Here is a 21,485-nt window from a genome sequence, read left to right on the forward strand (position 1 = left end):
TGGAATCTGATGAAACATCCTTAGCAGGCAATACAAATTCAATCTGAACTCTCCTTATATAGAGCAGCATGCCAAAAGCAATTCGTACATTCTTAAAGAAAGCACACAACTGAAAAGTCACAATTGAGTAACATGACCTCTATTTTGGTATAAACCCATGAAAAGACCAAATATGATAATCCCGTATTATAATTCTACAATAAATGCCAGGCAGATTGTCACAAAACACTGCTGATATAAACATATTTCATATCAAATAAAATCATGTATGCCAAGGAAAAATGAGAATAGTACTCCAATGCTCTATTTCTGTATAGGGTCTGCTTGTAATCTAAGAAAAGAGCCAAGACGCTTGTGTAGGTGGGCGGAGGGGGCAAACCTACAGAAATATTACATAGCAGGGTAAAGGTATTTTATCTATACAGACAAACCAAACACATGTATCGAACCAAAGGCAAAAAGATACATTTGTGCTCATTATTTTGTACATATGTCTATATTGGGTATTTAGCACTCTTCATTTGATGTTTGTGCATCTATACTGAGTATTCCCCGGTTATTTGAGATTTACAAATCTATATTTGGGTATTTAGTATTCATTAGTTGATGTATATATAACTATACTGGGTATTTAGTACTCATTGATGTTTATAGCTATATATCATATGTAGTATTCGTTAGTTGATGTTTATATATCTATATTGGGTATTTAGTACTCATTTAATGTTTATAGCTTTATATCGGATGTAGTATTACTTGATGTTTATATATCTATTTTGGATATTTAGTAATCATTATTTGATGTTTATAGCTATATATCATATGTCATTAGTGGAGTACTAAATATCCGATATAGATATATAAACATCAACTAATACTACATATGATATATAGCTATAAACATCAAATAATGAGTAGCAAATATCCAATATAGATATATAAAGATCATTATTTGATGTTTCTAGTTATAAATTGTATGTAGTATTAGTTGATGTTTATATATCTGTATTGGACATTTAGTACTCAGTTGATGTTTATAGCAATATAGATATATGTAGTATTCATTAGTTGATGTTTATATATCTATATTGAATATTTAGTACTCATTATTTGACATTTATAGCTATATATATATATATATATATATCATACGTAGTATTCATTAGTTGATGTTTATATATCTATATTGGGTATTTAGTACTCATTATTTGAGGTTTATACATCTATATTTGGGAATTCAGTAGCCATTAGTTGATATCTATATTGGGTGTTTAGTACTCATTTGATGTTTGTAGCTATATATTGTATAGATACACAAACATTAAAATGATGAATACTAAAACACAATATATAGCTTTAAACAGCAAATAGTACTAAACACCAAATTTAGATAAACACCAGCTGATGACTACTGAATACCCAGATATAGATGTTTAGATGTATTAATTTGATATTTATGTATCTAAACATCTATATCTGGGTATTCAGTAGTCAGCTGGTGTTTATATATCTATATTGGGTGTTTAGTACTAATTATCTGATGTTTCTAGCTATATATTGTATTTAGTATTCATTATTGGATGTGTGTGTATACATCTATATTTTAGAATTTATTAGTTGATGTTTATATATAAATATTGGGCAGTTAGTACTCATTACACGATGTTTGGGCAGCTATACTGAATATTTAGCAGTTATTCAAAGGATTATACATCTATATGTGTATTTAGCAGTCATTAGTAGATGTACATTGATCTATTTAGGTAGGGTATGGAAAATGTTTATTTTGAAGTGAATGCTTCATCCTTTAATCAACAGGTCAGTCCTATCAATCCTAATAGGAATAATGAACATATTCGTTGATATTATGATGGGAGAAAGAGTGTATGTCATTTCCAGCAGAGCCCAGGCTGGCGAGAGAAGTGCTGGGAGTGAAGGGGCTCCATGCCCCCCGGTGTACAGCGCCATCCTCGGACGGTAAGTACACATGGGCGCACAGACCGGCGGTGTTCATACCCCCCCAGTCCGGAGAAGTTGTATCCGGGGCCCCGGAGCTGTGTGCAGCAAAAGATGGCTGAACGTGTCCCGTGACCCCCGCGGCGTACAGCCCGCACTCCCCTCTATCAATATGGAGTCTCCGGTTTACCTCGGTGTGGATTGGCGCAGTTCCTTCCCTCACACAGCTGCCATCCCTCCGGGAATTCCAGATGACTCCACTCCCCGCTAATCCCCTCTCATGGTCGGTCCCTCATTGACTGAGGAGCACGATAAAAGAAAACCGTCCATGTACAGTACGGTGCAGTGAGCGGACGTGTCAGCTTGGTGCAGAAGTCCAACTCCGAACTGACGCAGCTCCTTCACAACCTCCACAGCGAGCCGCCACCGAGAGCGCTTCACTAGAACTGAAACAAGCATTGTGTCCCTGACCCCGCCCCCTAGCAGGCACCGCCCCGCGGCCTGGGGTCGCCAGCTGGTTGGTCGGCGAGGCTGTCCGTCAGCTGCCTGTAAACACTTTGGCTCTCTGCCATTTCCATTAAGTCAGTTATGGAGTAAGAACTGCACCGGTTTCAAGGCTCCCCGAGAGAGGCTGAATGGTATGAAGTGGCGGTGAGAATTTTTGCGGGGAGGTTTCCAGGCCCCCCCGGGCCTTACGTATGTTTGCAGTAGGTACAATTCAATTGTTTTTAGTTTCTAATGCTGTCAGTTCTCTCTGTAGTCGGCTCTGTGCTCTGCTGGCCCCCGGGAACCCTCAGTAATGCGGCCTTTGTGCACGGCTGCCTTTTCCCAGGGATTGAATTAACCGGCAGAAGAATTCAGAACAGACAGGGTACCTTCTATCCACTCACACCCACTGACAGACGCTGCACACTATTGCTTCTACTGAGGAGACCGAAAGCGAGTCTGTCCGACATGACTGAAATAGGCAGTGAGGTAGCAACCAGTCACTGGCCTCCATACCACAATATAACATTGTTACTTTGTCATTCGGTGTTGTGGAGGTGTGCGGGTATCGGCGCCTTGTATTTACAACGCTTTATTTTCCTCCACAAATTACACCTCACATAGAAACGTCACATTTTATACCGAAATACAGCCCGGGAGAGTGCCAGGGTTTCAAGGCTCCCCAGCCAAACCCAGTACGGCGGTTTCAAGACGCCCAGGCTGTTGCGGGCTCAGAGCAGGGGGCGCAGAATGTCAGAGGAGCAGAGAAACCTACTGGATAGAAGGAGACGGAGAAAGATACTGGATAGAATGAGACGGGGAGAGAGATACTGGGTAGAAGGAGACGGGGAGAGAGATACTGCATGGAAGGAGACGGGGAGAGAGATACTGCATGGAAGGAGACGGGGAGAGAGAGATACTGCATGGAAGGAGACGGGGAGAGAGAGATACTGGATAGAAGGAGATGGAGAGAGAGATACTGCATAGAATGAGGCGGAGAGAGAGATACCGGATAGAAGGAGACTAAGAGAGAGAGAGATACCGGATAGAAGGTGACTAAGAGAGAGAGAGAGAGAGAGGTACCGGATAGAAGGTGACAGAGAGAGAGAGAGAGATGCAGGATAGAAGGAGACTAAGAGAGAGAGAGATGCCAGATAGGAGACTAAGAGAAAGAGAGAGGCCGGATAGAAGGAGACTAAGAGAAGGAGAGATGCCGGATAGAAGGAGACTAAGAGAAAGAGAGGAGCCGGATAGAAGGAGACTAAGAGAAAGAGAGGAGCCGGATAGAAGGAGACTAAGAGAAAGAGAGATGACGGATAGAAGGAGACTAAGAGAAAGAGAGGAGCCGGATAGAAGGTGACTAAGAAAAAGAGAGGAGCCGGATAGAAGGAGACTAAGAAAAAGAGAGGAGCCGGATAGAAGGAGACTAAGAGAAAGAGAGGAGCCGGATAGAAGGAGACTAAGAGAAAGAGAGGAGCTGGATAGGAGACTAAGAGAAAGAGAGGAGCCGGATAGAAGGAGACTAAGAGAGAGGAGCCGGATAGAAGGAAACTAAGAGAAAGAGAGGAGCCGGATAGAAGGAGACTAAGAGAAAGAGAGGAGCCGGATCGAAGGAGACTAAGAGAAAGAGAGGAGCCGGATCGAAGGAGAGAAAGAGAGGAGCCAGATCGAAGGAGACGAAGAGAAAGAGCGGAGCCGGATCGAAGGAGACGAAGAGAGAGCGGAGCCGGATCGAAGGAGACGAAGAGAGAGAGGAGCCGGATCGAAGGAGACGAAGAGAGAGAGGAGCCGGATCGAAGGAGACGAAGAGAGAGAGGAGCCGGATCGAAGGAGACGAAGAGAAAGAGAGGAGCCGGATAGAAGGAGACTAAGAGAGAGGAGCCGGATAGAAGGAAACTAAGAGAAAGAGAGGAGCCGGATAGAAGGAGACTAAGAGAAAGAGAGGAGCTGGATCGAAGGAGACTAAGAGAAAGAGAGGAGCCGGATCGAAGGAGACGAAGAGAAAGAGCGGAGCCGGATAGAAGGAGACGAAGAGAAAGAGCGGAGCCGGATAGAAGGAGACGAAGAGAAAGAGCGGAGCCGGATAGAAGGAGACGAAGAGAAAGAGCGGAGCCGGATAGAAGGAGACGAAGAGAAAGAGAGGAGCCGGATAGGAGACTAAGAGAAAGAGAGGAGCCGGATAGAAGGAGACTAAGAGAGAGGAGCCGGATAGAAGGAGACTAAGAGAGAGGAGCCGGATAGAAGGAAACTAAGAGAAGGAGAGGAGCCGGATAGAAGGAGACTAAGAGAAAGAGAGGAGCCGGATCGAAGGAGACGAAGAGAAAGAGAGGAGCCGGATCGAAGGAGACGAAGAGAAAGAGCGGAGCCGGATCGAAGGAGACGAAGAGAGAGAGGAGCCGGATTGAAGGAGACGAAGAGAAAGAGAGGAGCCGGATCGAAGAGAAAGATTCTGGAGAGAGAGAGATACTGGATAGAAAAATACTGTACTGAAAATATGGAAAGATAAAATATCTATGTAAGATCCTGTGTAGGAAGATCCTATATAGGAAGAGACTTAAAATATATGGAAAGATCCTATGTAGAAATGTACTGTATAGGAAGTGGCTGTATAAAATATATAGAACGATGCTGTATAGAAAGATAAACATATATTATATAGAATGATACTATAAAGAAAGATTTAAAAAAATACTATATAGACAGATACTGTAAAAAAAAAAGTCTCTGTATAACAGACATAGATGCTATGTAGTAAGATCCTATGTAGGAAAATACTGTATAGTAAAGCAGGCCATAGACTTGGAGAAAACCGGCCGTTTTTTTTTTTTAGAAAATCGTAAAATCGGTCGTTCAGTCAGCCGACGTTACTACCATTGTAAAAAGAAGTCGGCTGGTTTTCGTCCCGTCTACAGCCAGCAATTAATATAATAGCGGTGTCCCTGCATAGAGCCCCGCTATTATATTTGACAGAAGAAATAGATTATGCATAAGAAGAAGGAACAACATTGTATCTATTTGTACTTGAATAGAAACATCTGTATCTGAAATGGATACAAATAGATACAATATTGCAACTTTTTCTTCTTCTCCTGCAAACTCTATTTCTTCTTCTCCTGAAAAATCTATTTCTTCTTCTCCTGCAAAATCTATTTCTTCTACTTCTTGATATTCTATTTCTTCTTTTTCTTCATATTCAATTTATTTGAAAATCTGCAAAAAGAATGGCCAATTTGACCATAATTACTGCGAAAATCGGCCGTACGACCAAATCGGCCGACGATTTTCCAGCAGGGCCGATTTTTCTAAATGTCTTAAAATTACGAAAAACGGCCAACCGATTTCCCCAGTAACGATCCGAATATCGGCCGATAATTCGTCAACTTTATCGGAAGTCTATGGCCTGCCTAAGATCCCTTATTGAAGAATACAGATACTGTAAAGAAAGAGCCTTGTATAAAGGATATAGAAAGATATAGTGTAGGAAGATCCTTTTATAGAAATGTACTATAAAAAGATAGATATTGTATGGAAAGATATAGAAAGATACTGTAAAATAAGTGTCTAAAAGATATAGAAAGATACTGTAAAGGAAGTGTCTGTCTTAAAGATATAGAAAGATGCTGTGTAGACAGATCCTGTATAGAAAGATAATGGATAGAAAATTAGAAATATACTATATTGAAATATATAAAAACATCCTCTATATAGAAAGATCCTGCATGGAAAGATATGTAAAAATACTGTATAGAAGGATATAGAAAGAGCTTGTATAGAAAGATATCCCATAAAGAAAGGTATAGGAAATCTGAGAGGTGTAAAGCTGTGCATTACTGAGATGATCTAGAGATGAAAACACGTTACTAACACCCACTGGATGGGAAGGATGGAGGGGTGGGGGCTAGAAACATCTAATAAATTGTATGGAAAGGGATGATTTATAACAAACAGATCAAAGTGAAATATTTTGCACATACGACTAAGAAAATGGAATGTTTCACCTTCCATATGTACAGTTAAAGACTGAACCAGAAATCTGATTGTTACAGCAGAATCTCCATTTTCCTTTTACTTCGCTTTCTGTTAGTCAGCCAAGTTCTGTTAGAAATGATTTATTTTGGTAACCTGACCTATTTAGCATGGACTACACATTATGCTGCAAAAACAGCATTGTTTGAATTATTTTTTTATGTGCGTACTAATTTTAATGCATACAATACTATTTTGTTAGAGTAATTAATATCATTAAAACTACAGACTCTTGGGATGTTCTACTAAAGGATCTGAGAATTTTCACTCAAATTGTATTATTAATGTGCAGCTGAAATAAACAGGAATTTTCTTATCACATAATTCATAGATGCATACTGTTGTGGATTGGACAGGACAGTCCCACACCTGCAGTTCCTTGAAAAAGTATTCATACCCCTTGACATTTTCCACATTTTGTCATGTTACAACCAAAAACATAAATGTATATTATTGGGATTTTATGTGATAGACCAACATAAAGTGGCACATATTTGTGGAGTGAAAGGAAAATGATAAATGGTTTTCAAAAATGTTTACAAATAAATATTTGAAAAGTGTGGCTTTCATTTGTATTCAGCCCCCTTTTACTCTGATACCCCTAACTAAAATCTAGTGGAACCAATTGCCTTCAGAAGTCAACTAATTAGTAAATAGAGTTGACCTGTGTGTAATTTAATCCCAGTATAAATACAGCTGTTCTGTGAAGCCCTCATAGGTTTGTTAGAGAACATTAGTAAACAAACTGCATCATGAATGTCAGTACCTGTGGTAGTGAGCTCTTGATCCACAATTTGGGGTTCCCCAGGGCGCGGAGTCTAAACCCCAGCCTGCTTGTTCACCAGGGCCCCTGATGGTTGGGATGGACTTGCAGCAGGCGGGGACCAGGTCGCGGCCCCCTAGTTCACCCAGCTGAGGTAGAGGAGACCGCTAGCTGGAGCAGGGTACAATGGGAGAAGACACAGGGAATCCAGTAGGCAAGCCGAGGTCAGGACAAGCGGAAAACAAGCAGGGTCAGGAACGAAGCTGGAATCGGTACACAGATAGACTATTTAGGATTCACAGTAGTAACACAAGGGAGCTCCAACAACAAGACGTTGCTCAGGCAAAGTGGGACAGACTGAGCATGTCAAATAGACAAGCCAGCTAGGAGGCGGGTCAGAAAGTGATAGAAGGGAAGGACATAAAACCCAGAGGATAGCAGACGACACCCACAGGTGAGCACAGACAAATACACATGTGAAGGAATCAAGAGCAGCAAAGAGGTAAGAATAAACACACAAGAGGCTGGAGGCTAACTTGTGACAATGAAGGCCAAGAAATACACCAGATAGGTCAGGGTTAAAGTTGTGGAGAAGTTTAAAGCAGGTTTAGGTAATACAAAAAAATTTCCCAAGCTTTGAACATCTCATGGAGCACTGAGTTACCGGTTCCATGCCACCCTATAGCAGAAATACTGCTACAGGGCGGCACGGGTGCGCAAAATCACATATATATACGTGATTTTGCAGTTCCGTGTAGGGGACGCGGGCACGCCCTACCTGCGCCACCATTCGTGGCCTCGGCTGTCAATCACCGGGTCCCAGCCAGAGATTACTCGCCGGCACCTGCTGATCACTGAGTATCTCCGACGGGGAGATGCAGAGCCATGCAAAGCAGTGTGCTTACAGTGAAGCACACACACAGCCAACATAGTGAAACAGCACACAGTTAACCCTTTGATCGCCCCAGATAATAACACCTTCCTCCCCAGTGCCATTAGTTACAGTGTCAGTGCTTTTTATTAGCACTGATCACTGTATTGGTGTCACTGGGGATGTCAGTGACACCAAGTCAGTTCCCGCAGTGTCAGAATGCCTGCCACAGTACCTCTATAAGTCGCTGATCGCCACCATTACTAGTACAAAAAATTCCAGTATCCCGCCATTTTTAAACGCTATAAATTTCATGTAAACCAATTAATTTACGTGTATTGGGATTTTTTTTTAGCAAAGACATGTAGCAGAATAAATTTTGGCTTAAATTTATGATGAAATTAGATTTAAAAATTTTTATTGGACATATTTAATAGCAAAAAGTCTAAAATATTGTTTTTTTTCTCAAAATTGTTGGTATTTTATTGTTTATAGTGCAAAAAATGAAAAACGCACAGGCGATCAAATACCACCAAAAGAATGCTCCATTTGTGGGGAAAAAAGGACGTAAATTTAATTTGGGTACAGTATTGCAAGACCACACAATTGTCAGTTAAAGTAACACAGCACCGTATCACAAAAAATGGCCTGGTCAGGAAGGGGGGTAAATCCTCTGCACACAGTCCCTTTTGTGCCCCCTTGTTCCAGTACCTGTTTGCAGTGCAAGGCGGCAGGGTCCGGCCTCACTCTGGGTGAGGCCGGACCCTTGTTCCAGTACCTGCCTGCAGTGCAAGGCGGCAGGGTCCGGTCTTGCTCTGGGGGCTCGGCTCCTTCTAGCAGATCTATGTTATGTAAAATGTAGCGGTATTTGGCTGCCTGCTTCTCCTGCCTGTCTTAGTTCTCTGGGCCCCTGGTCAGCCTCTCCTCCAGGCCTGGGAATGGAGAGAAGATTGAAGACATAGTTCAAGGGTTTCAGGCTCTGGGAGTTCCTGGTGATGCTGTTCCCGCTGTTGCTGCCCACTCACCCTGTGGAAATGGTACCTGGACCACTTTGTGGCTGAGTTGCTGTTGTTCCCAATTGCTTCCACTTTGTTATAATACCACTAACACTTGACTGTGGAATATTTAGTAGCAAGGAAATTTCACAGATGGACTTATTGCACAGGTGGCAACCTATCACGGTACCTCCTTTTGGATTCATTGAGCTCCTGAGAGCGACCCATTCTTTCACAAATGTTTGTAGAAGCAGTCTGCATGCCAAGGTGATTGATTTTATACACCTGTCACCATGGAGGTGGTTGGAAAACCTGAATCCAATGATTTGGAGGGGTGTCCCAATACTTTTGGCAATATAGAGCATCTTTATCTTGTGTTGGTAATAAGGATTGCAAATTATGTGGTTTTTTTTTTTCCACTTAGATGTTAAGTTCCTGAAGAAGCGACGTAAGTCACAAAACATGTAGAGCACAATGATGGAAAGGAGAACCCCTGTAGTTGAAGGACTCTAAAAAGTGTTTCTGGGCTATCTACGCCATTTCATACAAATGTACTTCTACTGACTGGGGGCAATAGATCCCATGCCACTATTGAGAGTTTAAATGTGATTTTATGTTTATGATGTCTATGGTTTTATGAATTTGTGAATAAATACTATTTTTTTAGTAGAAGTATTGGTGTGGGTTATGTGCCTATAAAGTCCATAAAATATCCCCAATCATTTCTGCTATTAACACAAATTACACTTCAAACACATTTGGCATAAACTAATTAGAAATGTCATATGACACCAGCTGTTCTGATTGAACCTGCAGGGGTACTAAGTGGAAACGGGGCACTGGTGCTCAGTGGGGGGCCAAGGGCCCTGGTGCTCAGTGTGGGGATAAGAGAGCACTTGTGCTCTGTGAGAGGACAAGAGAGGCACTGGTGCCCGGGGGGGGGGGGTGCACTGGTGCTCTGTGGAGGGAGTGCGGGCACTGGTGTTCTGTGGGGGGCCCTGGTGCTCTGCAGGGAAGGGGGGGAGTGAGGGCACTGGTGCTCTGTGAGTCAAGGAAGGGGGGACACTGATGCTCTGTGGTGGGAGAGGGGGGTCTTGTGCTCTGTGGGGAGGAGCAGGGGGCACTGGTGCTCAGTGGGGGAGAGGGCATTGGTGCTCAATACCTGCCTGCTTGATCCAATCCAGATTTCTGTAGAAGAATCATCCACTCTCTCACTTTTTCTTGTCTGCTGCTCTTTTGATCCCTACTGTCAGTTGTAAACAAATTGCAGCAAAGGAAGACTTCCTCTACTGGTCTGCCAGGCTCTGACTAATGACCTCATCTAATGCAGAGTCCAGGAGAGGAAGGCAGTGGTGAGCTGTCACTGCACTGGCATCCCTCCAGACGTGCTGGCCACAGGAGTAGTGATACCACTGTCGCTACTCCTGTCAGTGGTGGCATCCTTCTTAATTTTACGCTCAGGGCACATGCGCCCCCCTACTTTTTGGCCCTGTCAACACACACCTATAATTCGTTCCAACACTTTCTTTTAACCTATTCACTATATAGCCAAAGGTATTTGACTACCCAACCAAATGACCGAGTTCAGGTTTTTATATTGCACTGCAATTATAATGAATTATATTCAGTGTATTTTATTGAAATGCACTGTTAATGCTGCAGTATACAAAGATTTTTTAGATAATTGTCCACTTCCAACCTTGTGTTAGCATTTTGGGGAAGGCAGTTTTCTGTTTCAGCATGACTGTGCCTGCGAATACTCTATACCAGATCAATAAAGTCATGGTGTGTAGAAACTTATGTGACTTGCAAGGAGCCGTGGCCTCTATGCCCTTCTCCATTAAAGTGTTCACATTTTCAGAAAAAAATTAAAAAGTGAACTAACTGTACACCCCCATGGGAAAAAGTGAACTAACACTGTACATTCTGACTAAATGAACAGGATATAATTTGGATAGGGGGTTTCCCACTGGGCACTTACTGTACACATTGGGAGATTCAATTTGGGAAGTTTTCTCCCACCAAGGCAACCCCCATGCATATATCTACAGTATGTGCTACCCTTCTGTAGCTGGTCCTGCTGGCTAATGTGTTGCTTACAGATGCCTTTGAGCTAGAGAGGAGGATCAGGGCAGACGAGGAGTTTCTAGAGACAGATCCTCTCCCCTTCTCATTCTGGATTGTCACTGCTCTCTTTGGGCTGTTGCCTGAGCCTGGAATGTGTACAGTGGCCAGGCCGCAGTTGGCAGTTACCTTCAGCCATGGGCCAGCCCCTCCTGATCACAGCAGCACCTAAATGAACAGGAGTATGTTCAGTCCCATGAAGACACGCTGTAAAGATACAAAGGTACTGGTCACTCACCTAAAATAGCCACAAGGAACAAAGTGTGAAAGAGGGAGGGCAAATTCCACACATGTGCATGATACCCTGCGGAGGTGAGTGCAACCTTTTGTTATGATTCTTGTTTGCTAGGCAGAGATGGAAGCTGCAAGATGGAAACTTGTAGTGTTTTAGCCCAGCTCCCACACAGGATGGTAAAAAACTGATATCTGCTGTTAGCTGCTATCTGGTGGTGGCAGGAGAGAGCCTTGTACTGAGGGGGATTTTGGGGGTGGGGGGAATTTTTGGTTGTGCACTGGCATGTACGTTACCTACTACCAAGCCCTGCACCCTGTGATATACGCAGTCCTGAGCCCTGTGTGTTGCATGTTTCTGAACCCAGCACCCTGTGCATACATACAGTCAAAGTCATAAAGAACTATCTACAGTGAGAAGAACAAGGAGTCTTGAAAGACATGGTATGGCCCCCACAGAACCTTGATTTCAACATCACATCTGTCTAGGATTGCATGTAAAGACAGAAGCAACTGAGATTGCTTAGTTCTAGATGTTTGGATCAACATACTTGCCAAGTTCCTTTAAAAAAGTATACACAAGTGTACCCAGGAGAATTGGTGCAATTTGATTTGATTTAGATTTTTCAGTTTATGTACTTTGTAGGTTGTAAATTTGTAAATAAAAGCTAATTGAATTATTTTTTTCTTTACATTACAAAGCTTTCTCACATTACAGTGTTAACATGCATTGCTTTAGGGCAGCCATTTCAAATCAAAGGGTTGCCTATGTACCAGTGTCCTACAAATTGGATATACTACAAAATTTATAACGCAAAGCTCCACAACACACTATGGTGCATTGCCATGTGCCACGCTGCATGTGCATTGGCCTAATTTATTGGGGTGCTGTCAAATCCATTAAAATGTGAAAGTGTTGGCAGTGAACTCTTAGGGTTATTTGATGATCTGTATTCTGTTTGTTCCTGATATGAAATTCTAACTAACCAATTGTTTAACTACAAAGAGGTCTTCAGATATACTACAACCTGGTTAGATTGAAATCTCTGGAATTAGCTACTTTTGATCAATGCTATAAGAGATGTGGTAGGAGCGTGGATTTCTACCTTGCAGTATGCAAATGCAGATATACTTTTGTTTGTAACCAATTGTATTGTGGACTCCTTTGGACTCCCTAGATTCTTCTTTGAGAATAAGGGCTACCCCAATTTATTCAAGAACATTTTGAGGTGCATAGATTTCCGCCCCACACAGCCCTGTCTTTTACACATTGCACCATGAGTTGATTTACTAAAAATGGAGAGTGCTAAATCTGGTGCAGCTGTGCATGGCAGCTTCTAACTTTAGTTTGTTTAACCACTTTACCTTCAGAGGATTCACCCCCCCCCCCCCTTCCTGACCAGGACATTTTTTACGAAACAACGCTGCACCCAAATGAAATTTGCGTCCTTTTTTTCCCACAAATAGAGCTTTCTTTTGGTGGTATTTGATTGCCTGCGCGGTCTTTTTTGCGCTATCAACAAAAAAAGACTGACAATTTTGAAAAAAAATATATATATATTTTTGACTTTTTGCTATTAACTACTTCCCGCCTATAGTAAAATGACACCTATAATAAAATGACAGCTGGGTGAGCCTCTCGTCCCTCTGGTAGGCGGTCATATAATGTCCTTCCCAGATCGTGCTTTGCGCGTGCCTGCAGGGCCGCGCTGTGCGAGATATGTCACTGGCTGTGTACCTCAGACACGGCCGATGACAAATCTGTGTACTGGCAACATTGCCAGTACCATGTGACCTGCTGTGACCACAGCAGGTCACATGACAGTTGTATACAATGGATGGCTTCCTTTCATGCCATCCATTGTATACAAGTGTGTCTAGCTCTGAATGGTCCCAGTGACCACATGCACAGGATGGGCCAATCACAGCCCATCTGTGTCATGTGATTAGCTGTGGCCAATCAAAGCTAATCACAAAAAAAAACCTGAATGAATCAATTTCATTCAGTTAAATGCTTGCTTATAGCAAATAAATTCTTTGCTATAAGCAATCAAATTGTATAGAAAAAAATATAAAATACTGATCACTTCCCCAAAGTAGTACAGTGTTACTATGGTAACATTATACTACTTTAGTGATAGTGTAATATGAAAAAAAAAATCTATAAAAAAGAAAAAGAAATGTAATAAAAAATTGGAAAAATCGTACTGTCACCAGTCAGTGTCCCTGATCACCGCCACTCCAGTTATATGATGACACTGTACTGCACTGGTGACAGGAAAAAAATTGTGAAAATTGTTTTTTAAATTCTTCATTTTCCTGAAAATTATGACAAAAAAATTACAACTTCAAAAAACTCGCAATGCCTCTTATGAAATACGTCAGACTGTCTACTTTGCAAAAAGGGGTCAGTTGGGGGATACCTGTGCTGTTCTGACATTTTTGGGCCTCAAGAAATTAGATTGGCCGTCAGTACTTCAGGATTGATCAATTTTCAGATATATACCATAGATTGTGAACTCTATAACTTTCCTACAGACTAAATAATAAATACTGATTTGGGTTATTTTCACCAAACAATTTTTTATTTGCAAACTTTTATAACAGAAACAAACACGTTTTTTTTTCTTCAAAATGTTGATAATTTAGCAAAAAATAAAAACCCCAATGGTGATTAAATACCACCAAAAGAAAGCTCTAGTTGTGTGCACAAAATGATAAAATTTTAGTTTGGGTACAGTGTTGCATGACCATGCAATTGTCATTCAAACTGTGAGAATGCTGAAACCTGAAAACTGGCCTGGCCAGGAAGGGAGTAAAAGTGCCCGGTATTGAAGTGGTTAAATATGTCCAGTAAAAACATTTAAAAAAAAAAAAATTTGTGATAAAGTTAGGCCAAAGTGTATTCTGCTACATGTCTTGCTAAAAAATTGGTTTACTTGAAAATTATAGCAAATGGTAGTATATATACTGGAATTTATACTGGACTGCGATGGGCATTCTGACACTGGGGGGAACTGACATCCCCAGTGACACCAATACAGTGATCAGTGATAATAAAAAGTACTGACACTGTACTAATGGCACTGGGCAGGAAGCGGTTAACATATGGGGGGATCAAAGGGTTAACTGTGTGCTGTTTTACTATGTGGGCTGTGTGTGTGTTTCACTGTAAGCACACTGCTTTGTATGGCTCTGCAGGAGCTGAGAGGAGAGAGATCTGTATTTGTGCCGCCCTGTTGCAGTATTTCTGCTATAGGGTGGCGCGGAAGTGGTTCAATAAAGTGATATTAAATCTTTGGGGATTTTTTTTACTAAAATTAAAAAGCCTGATATACTTACCTGCTCTGTGAAATGGTATTGCACAGAGCAGCCCAGATCCTACTGTTCTGAGGTCTGCCGCCGGTGCTCCAGGCTCCTCTTCAGTTGGTGCCCCCATGGAAAGCCACTTTCCATGGGGGCACCTGTGCGTGCTCGCTCCTAAGCTGCCCTGTCTACATCAATGGTGCTCAGCCCGCCCCATGCTGGCTCAGCACAAAATTTGATTGACAGCAGTGGAGAGCCGCTGCTCTCATGCACATCACTGAATTGTATCAGTTTCAGGTAAGTATAAGGTGGGCTGGGATCGTGCAACACAGAAGGTTTTTCACCTTAATACGTAGAATGCATTAAGATAAAATTTCTTAAGGCTTTAGAACCACTTTAAGCTGTGACAAAATAACCTGGAAGTTGCTAGGTTTCTATGCAGAGCTGCACCAGATTTTGTACTCCAGTTTTAGGAAACTCACCCCCATGGCTTAATCAATATGTATAAGATATGCAATCTACTGTAAACTGAAGTTTATATTTTATATGATCACATTCTGCATATGATGTCTGGATAAAAACAGAATTACTTTGGCATTGTTTGTAAAACAATTTATGCTTTTGTTAAAGTTCATTTGTATGTATTTAACCTACCTAAAATTGAAAAAAAACATCTCTAAAAACATAAAGAGACATGTAAATTCATACTTGATGTTTTTGTATGTCTTCCAGATCTGTGCAGTAACTCAACACAAACAACTCATATTTGGCCAGGAAACTTTGCAGGAGTTTCATGTAGTAAAGACTAGTCGCTCTCTCTATTTTTGCAGGCTGATTGGTTTTGTCCCCCCCCACCCACAGGTAGCATGTAGTGGAAGGATCTACTGGGCCCCTTCTCCAGCTCTGCTTTCTGAACAGGCTACGTGCAGCACAGTGAGATCTCACCACTACTTTTACAAAGTAATATGTTAGTTTACAAAATGCTAATAGTTTTGAAGTTTCCACAATACAAGTTTTATTCTTAGTGAGTACAGGGTAAAAACCATACAGATGCTAACACGTTCCAGACTAATGCTACGGCAAGGAGGGAGTATGTATGTTTTTTTAAATATTCCTAACTTTTCCTTTAATAGCATAGAAAGAAAAAAAAATCAATTTTGCCCATATGAACATTTGAAAAATGTTTAACAACATTGGATTGTTGTGATATGGTGAGATATTGATCTGCACAATAATTTCAACTTCCAGTGCATCCCACATATTGTAAACATATTATTTATTTTATTTATTTATTTATTTCAGGTACTTATATAGTGCCGTCAATTTACTCAGCGCTTTACATATATATTGTACATTCACATCAGTCCCTAACCCTGAAGGGGCGTGCAATCTAAGGTCCCTAACTCACATTCATACATACACATACTAGGGCCAATTTAGACAGGATCCAATTCACCTACCAGCATGTCTTTTGGAGTGTGGGAGGAAACCAGAGTACCTGGAGGAAACCCACGCAGGCACAGGGAGAACATGCAAACTCCAGGCAGGTGGTGCCGTGGTTGGGATTCGAACCAATGACCCGAGTACTGCCAGGCGGAAGTGCTAACCATTTAACTACTGTGCTGCCCATATTATAAACTTCAGCGGGAAGTACACTGCATCTGAGCACCACAGACTGAAAACGCTATTTATTTTTTAATATTCAAAGCAAAAGCAAACTTATCCATTCATCCATGTCTCCATGGATACACCAAAGATCTCATTAATCAATAAACTCTGCATTCTTTGTATGAACTTTAACAGTAGCAACATGTATCGAGCCTACATTTGAAAGACTCTTTGACCCCTTCCTTCAAGTATCTTGAGTTTAAAAAACGCTGGTTGAAATAAGCAGTCCCAAGGCGAGTACCCTCCTTGAAGATAAACGACAAACTTCTTATAAATTGTATACAGCTGATGATCCCAATGTAAATGGGAAAAATGTGCTTTCATAATGTGTTTAACAGCTGCAAACTCAGTGTAAAAGGTGGAAAGAAATTTCCGTTTGTCAGACTTTTCCTTCTTTTTGTTTTCACTACCATACAACAGTTCCTCCCACTGACAATTTTTATAGCTCTATTCAGAGTCGACTGTGTATATTTTATCTGTCTTTTTCATTCTGTAATGACCTCAGTTTCTAAGCCAAAAGACTTATCATTCAAACACTTCCTTCTTGCCTGCGTAGGTTCACCCACTGGCACAGCTTTAATCTTATGCTGCAGATGACAGCTGGTAGCAAGCAGTGTTGAGTTGCCACTGTACTCCTTGCAGCAGGTAGAGGTAATCAAAGTTCCTTTGTCAGGATCACCTTGTAGACACATTTAGGAAGTTAATAATTGCTTGATCCCATGCATTGGTAAAGCTTAAATTCAACTTATTATTGCTGCCATACTCTGTACATATCACATAGTTCCTCCTGTGTGCCCTGCCATATTGTTAACACGTCTATATAGTAACTGTACAAATACATATGGCTCGTGATGGGTGTTCCCATTTGCAAAGATGTGGAGCAGCTGCACTGACCCATATTAAGTATGCTAAGCTAGGGTGAAGACATCACCCCCTAAAAAGATTCCTATCTCTGTAAGTAGAAACTTCCAGCAAACAGTGTAAAAGTTAGAATTTCACCTCCAATAACAAGAAGTTTCTCAAGTCCTCAGAGTAGTCACGTAAGATGACCAAGTGATGTTCCAATGCAACAACAGCTTTGTCATTAGGAATAGATGAAAGTGCCTTAGCATAAAAGGTCACCCATATATGATTCCATTCCCATTTCTGATGCTGTAATTGGGATAGCACTGCCTTAGTATCCAAGAATAAAACCAGATAATCTGAATGCCAAGGATTCCAGGTGAAGATCCACCTACTCCCCAAGACCGCAAAATTGATAGTTAATTAATCAATTTGACAGTATCTCCAGCCTTTCAACGTGCTAATCAGCATACAGTAAAATAGATATAACCACACTGACTTAGATTAATTTCCTGCTTCCATTTACCTCTGTGTAGATTTTTAGCACAATAAAATTGTTATTATGGACTCCGTAACAAGAAAATAAATAACAATTTACTCACTGCCAAGTCACTAACAATCACATATAAGTTTGATTTATTGCACATAGGCACAGTTAAACTAATATCATGTAACTACAACTGGACAATAACAATTAGTACAACTAATGTTTAAGGCCCCTTTCACACTGACGGTCCGATCGAGTCCGTCAGTTTTTCATGCAGATCCTAATGGACAATCCATAGACCTCTATGTTCCAGCGGCATATGTCTGTTGACACCCGCCAGCATCTGATCCGATCCTGTATGCCAAAACTAGACGGATGGGGATCCATTCCCCATCCGTCTATTGGATCGAATGACAGTCGGGTGGAAACAGGCAGGCAGTCCGTTTCCATCCAACAGCCCCATAGGAAAAAGCAGCCTGTGTCTGTGTCCACTCGGCAGCAGCAGAGCAGACACAGACCTGTCTTCCGCATGCTCAGTGGGGATCAGCGGGGAGATCACAAGCCGAGCGAATGGATCTGCTGGCGAGTGTGCCACGCCTGAAAAGGGCCTTAGTCCTAGGTGTAGCAAACTTGCTCATCAGAGTTGGATGCGGAGTTCCCCTTTTTTTCTTTTATTAGAAGTATTCCTCAATCCTTCCTTCCCTACCCCCTCCCTTCCTGAGAGGCACAGGGACAGTGTGTGTTTAAAGTTGCTGGCAGGCTAGAACAGCAGGGGGCCCAGAGCAACAAAGCCCCCCCATGAAGCCAGAGACTGGTTGTCCCTAGGCCTGTGAAAACTCACCCCTCCTAATCAAGATAAGATAGTTTTTCCCTGGACTTGAAAGAAGTTGAAACCTCATAAAACCTACCAGCCAGGTGACAGAAGTTAAATGACATTCCTCAAGTCAGGTTATTTCCCCTATGTTTCATGTCATGGATTATGACAGATGTTGGTTCTAATTCAGAGTTCTCCCGACTGACCCCTCCCAAAATAGCGTAATGGCCAGTATTCAGAGCCAGCCCCCCTTGCAGGGGGTTTTAAAAAGGACAGGCTGGCGAGCCTAAAGTAAGCTTAACACATCTCCTGATCTTCACATCCTAACAGAGGAGATCAAAGACCCTTTCCGCTCTGCAACTTGGATCTGCTTACAAACCAAGGCGTATTGGCAAGTAACTTAATCCTTTAACTTCCTTCCTATTATCTCCTTGCTGTGTTGTGGGTCTTTATATGCATATGTGTATATATATATATATATATATATATATATATATATATCTAGTTACATTTTCTTTGTAAATATTTTATTGCACCTGTTTGACTCTTTTTTAGTAATAAATCTTTCTTTATGAAAGTGTTAAACTCTTTCTAAGTGCTTACTTGCAATTCACGAATTCCTGCCTTTGAAGAGATGCTACTGTGTTTGTTTAATCCTCTGCCCAATCGGCCTGCGGTGACCGTATTGGACAGGCGACTTTTCAATCATTATAGTGTATATTTGATAATGGGAGTTTCCCAGTCTCCGACAAAAGTGGTGGTGGCAGTAGAGGGTTAGTTGCGTAATTAACCCGACCCAGTAACAAGCGCATTCAGGCTGCAGGCACCGATTGTAGCCCATTAGCTGGACAATCGCTGTGCAGGGTGCAGCTGGGTGTGGCCTTGTTACGCGCGTCACACTGCGGTTTTAGATTGGCCGGAGAGAGAGAGACATATAGCAACAGCTCCTACCTTTTCCTATTTTTCTCTTCTATCTTTTCTTGCAATTATGCCTGGTGTAGCAGAATACGAGAAAATGAGCAAAGGTGATTTGAAGGCAGCATGTACCTCACGAGGATTGGACGTCGGTCGCAAAAATTGTGAAGATTTGATTAGTGATCTAGTGGAGTATGATATCCGAGCAGATCAGAACTCGGGGGAACTTGAACATGGAGGGGTTCCTGTTACCCACATTGCCAGTGGCTCAGAGACGGCCTCACAGGATGGGCATACAGAGACTGACACTGGAAGATCACCAAATGTTAGCGTCACACCACCGCCTGAGCGCGCTAGCACCGTGGTGCCTGTAACCAGCAGAGACTCTCCTCAGATGCAGGAAGCCCTGAAATGCCTCATGGAGACAGATCTGGAGGCATACCTTTGGTTCCTTGAATGCCAGACTGACAGAGAAACTGCGGAATGCCGGGCTGAGAGAGAGGAACTCCAAGCAGCGGCTGCCAGAGAGGAACGCCAGGCTAAGAGGGAAGCTGATCGTTGGCACAAGCTGGAGATGGCAAGGCTCCAGCCACAGCGACCGGGTCAGAACCTCTGGTCCCTAGATCACAGGGACGCCACTCTTTCTGTGGGCGCAGCCAAGTTTCCAGTGATGGAAAAGGACAGTGACATTGACATGTACTTACTGTCCTTTGAAAAAACGTGCCGTCAGTACTATGTGCCCCTAGCTCAATGGGCTCAGTACCTGACACCAGGGCTACGAGGCAAGGCCCTGGATGCGTTTGTTGAATTGCCAGAGGGGCAAGATGATGATTATGAACTTTTAAAAGATGCCATCATCCGGAAGTACCAGATAACCCCGGAAGTGTACCGTAAGCAGGTTAGGTCCATGCAGAAGGGACCTGGGGACTCTTACACGGATGTGGCAAGTCGCTTACGCACCACATTCCGACAGTGGACTAAGGGGCTGAAAGCCGATTCCTATGAATCTTTGGAAGATCTCATGATACGAGATCAACTCTTGCACATTTGCCCGGCAGACGTCAGACAGTGTGTCTTGGAGAGGGAGCCAGCATCTACTAAAGCTGCAGCAGATCTGGCAGATACCTTCGTCCACACGCGGGTGTCTGACCCTTGCAAGGCTCCTCTAACAGCTGGAAAGGGGGGAAATCACCCCTAGCAACCTCTCCTACTTTGGTGAGTCAAGCTTCTCCTCCACCCACACCTGCAGCGCTTGGAGCAAAGCCATTCCTGCCTGACACCTGCAGATGTTTCACCTGTGGGAAAGCCGGACATCTCAGGATGCAGTGTCCTGAGCAGAAGCAGACGACATCATCTGGCCAGCAACTCTTCTTCTGTGCTGTTCTTTCGCAGGAAGATGCGGGTAACCCCTGCCAACTTGCAGCCCGTTACCGTGGGCAACCGGTCTGCAACTGGTTTCCGGGACACCGGGGCCGAAGTCACCTTGATCCGGCCAGAGCTGATTGAGCCACAGAACCTCATCCCAGGAAAGTTCCTTACCCTCACAGGAGTTGGGGGGACCCGTTCACGCATACCCTGTGCAAAGGTATTCCTAGATTGGGGTGCGGGGAGGGGGATGAGAGAGGTGGGGGTGTCAAATGAACTGCCCACACCTGTTTTGTTGGGTGCTGACCTAGGCACTCTTGTTTCGTATTATGCCCCTGCCGAGAATACCCAGAAGGGCCTCCTGGAACTCTCTGGACAAGCCAAGGTACTGTGGACAGATATTGGGGTAATGTCTAGGCCACCGGTGGATGGACAGAGGGAGGGGGCTGGGAATGGTGTGGGGCTACAGGATTCTCCATTAGCTGGAGAACAAGAAGAAATCTCCTTGCCTGGAGTGGTATTGAACTCATGTGTCATTGATATTATGAACGTGACTGTTGATAATCGTTGTGATGACAATAGAGTTGATATTACTAATGTCAGTAACATTGATAGTAAAGTCAGGAATGTCATTA

General features: G+C 42.6%; 1 protein-coding gene and 1 long non-coding RNA gene across 7 annotated transcripts in view; one reads left to right on the forward strand and one right to left on the reverse strand.

The window, feature by feature from the left end:
* TNRC18 (trinucleotide repeat containing 18) overlaps window positions 1-2,407 on the reverse strand; it is a 454,956-nt gene extending 452,549 nt beyond the window's left edge. For 5 of the 6 annotated variants that reach the window (XM_089684713.1, XM_089684717.1, XM_089684716.1 and 2 more), the window contains exon 1: window positions 2,147-2,407. The gene's annotated coding sequence lies outside the window, so the exon portion shown is untranslated. The remainder of the gene's footprint in view (window positions 1-2,146) is intronic. The other variant, XM_089684714.1, reaches the window with a different exon arrangement.
* Window positions 2,408-2,468: 61 nt separating this feature from the next.
* The window catches only part of LOC149456637 (uncharacterized), a 34,360-nt gene continuing 15,343 nt past the window's right edge, over window positions 2,469-21,485 (forward strand). The window contains exon 1 of the long non-coding RNA XR_016313841.1: window positions 2,469-2,663. This is a non-coding gene — a long non-coding RNA (uncharacterized LOC149456637). The remainder of the gene's footprint in view (window positions 2,664-21,485) is intronic.

This window comes from Staurois parvus, unplaced genomic scaffold, assembly GCF_062004578.1.
Source record: "Staurois parvus isolate SC_StPar_1 unplaced genomic scaffold, SC_StPar_1.0 ptg000353l, whole genome shotgun sequence".
NCBI classification, from domain to species: domain Eukaryota; kingdom Metazoa; phylum Chordata; class Amphibia; order Anura; family Ranidae; genus Staurois; species Staurois parvus.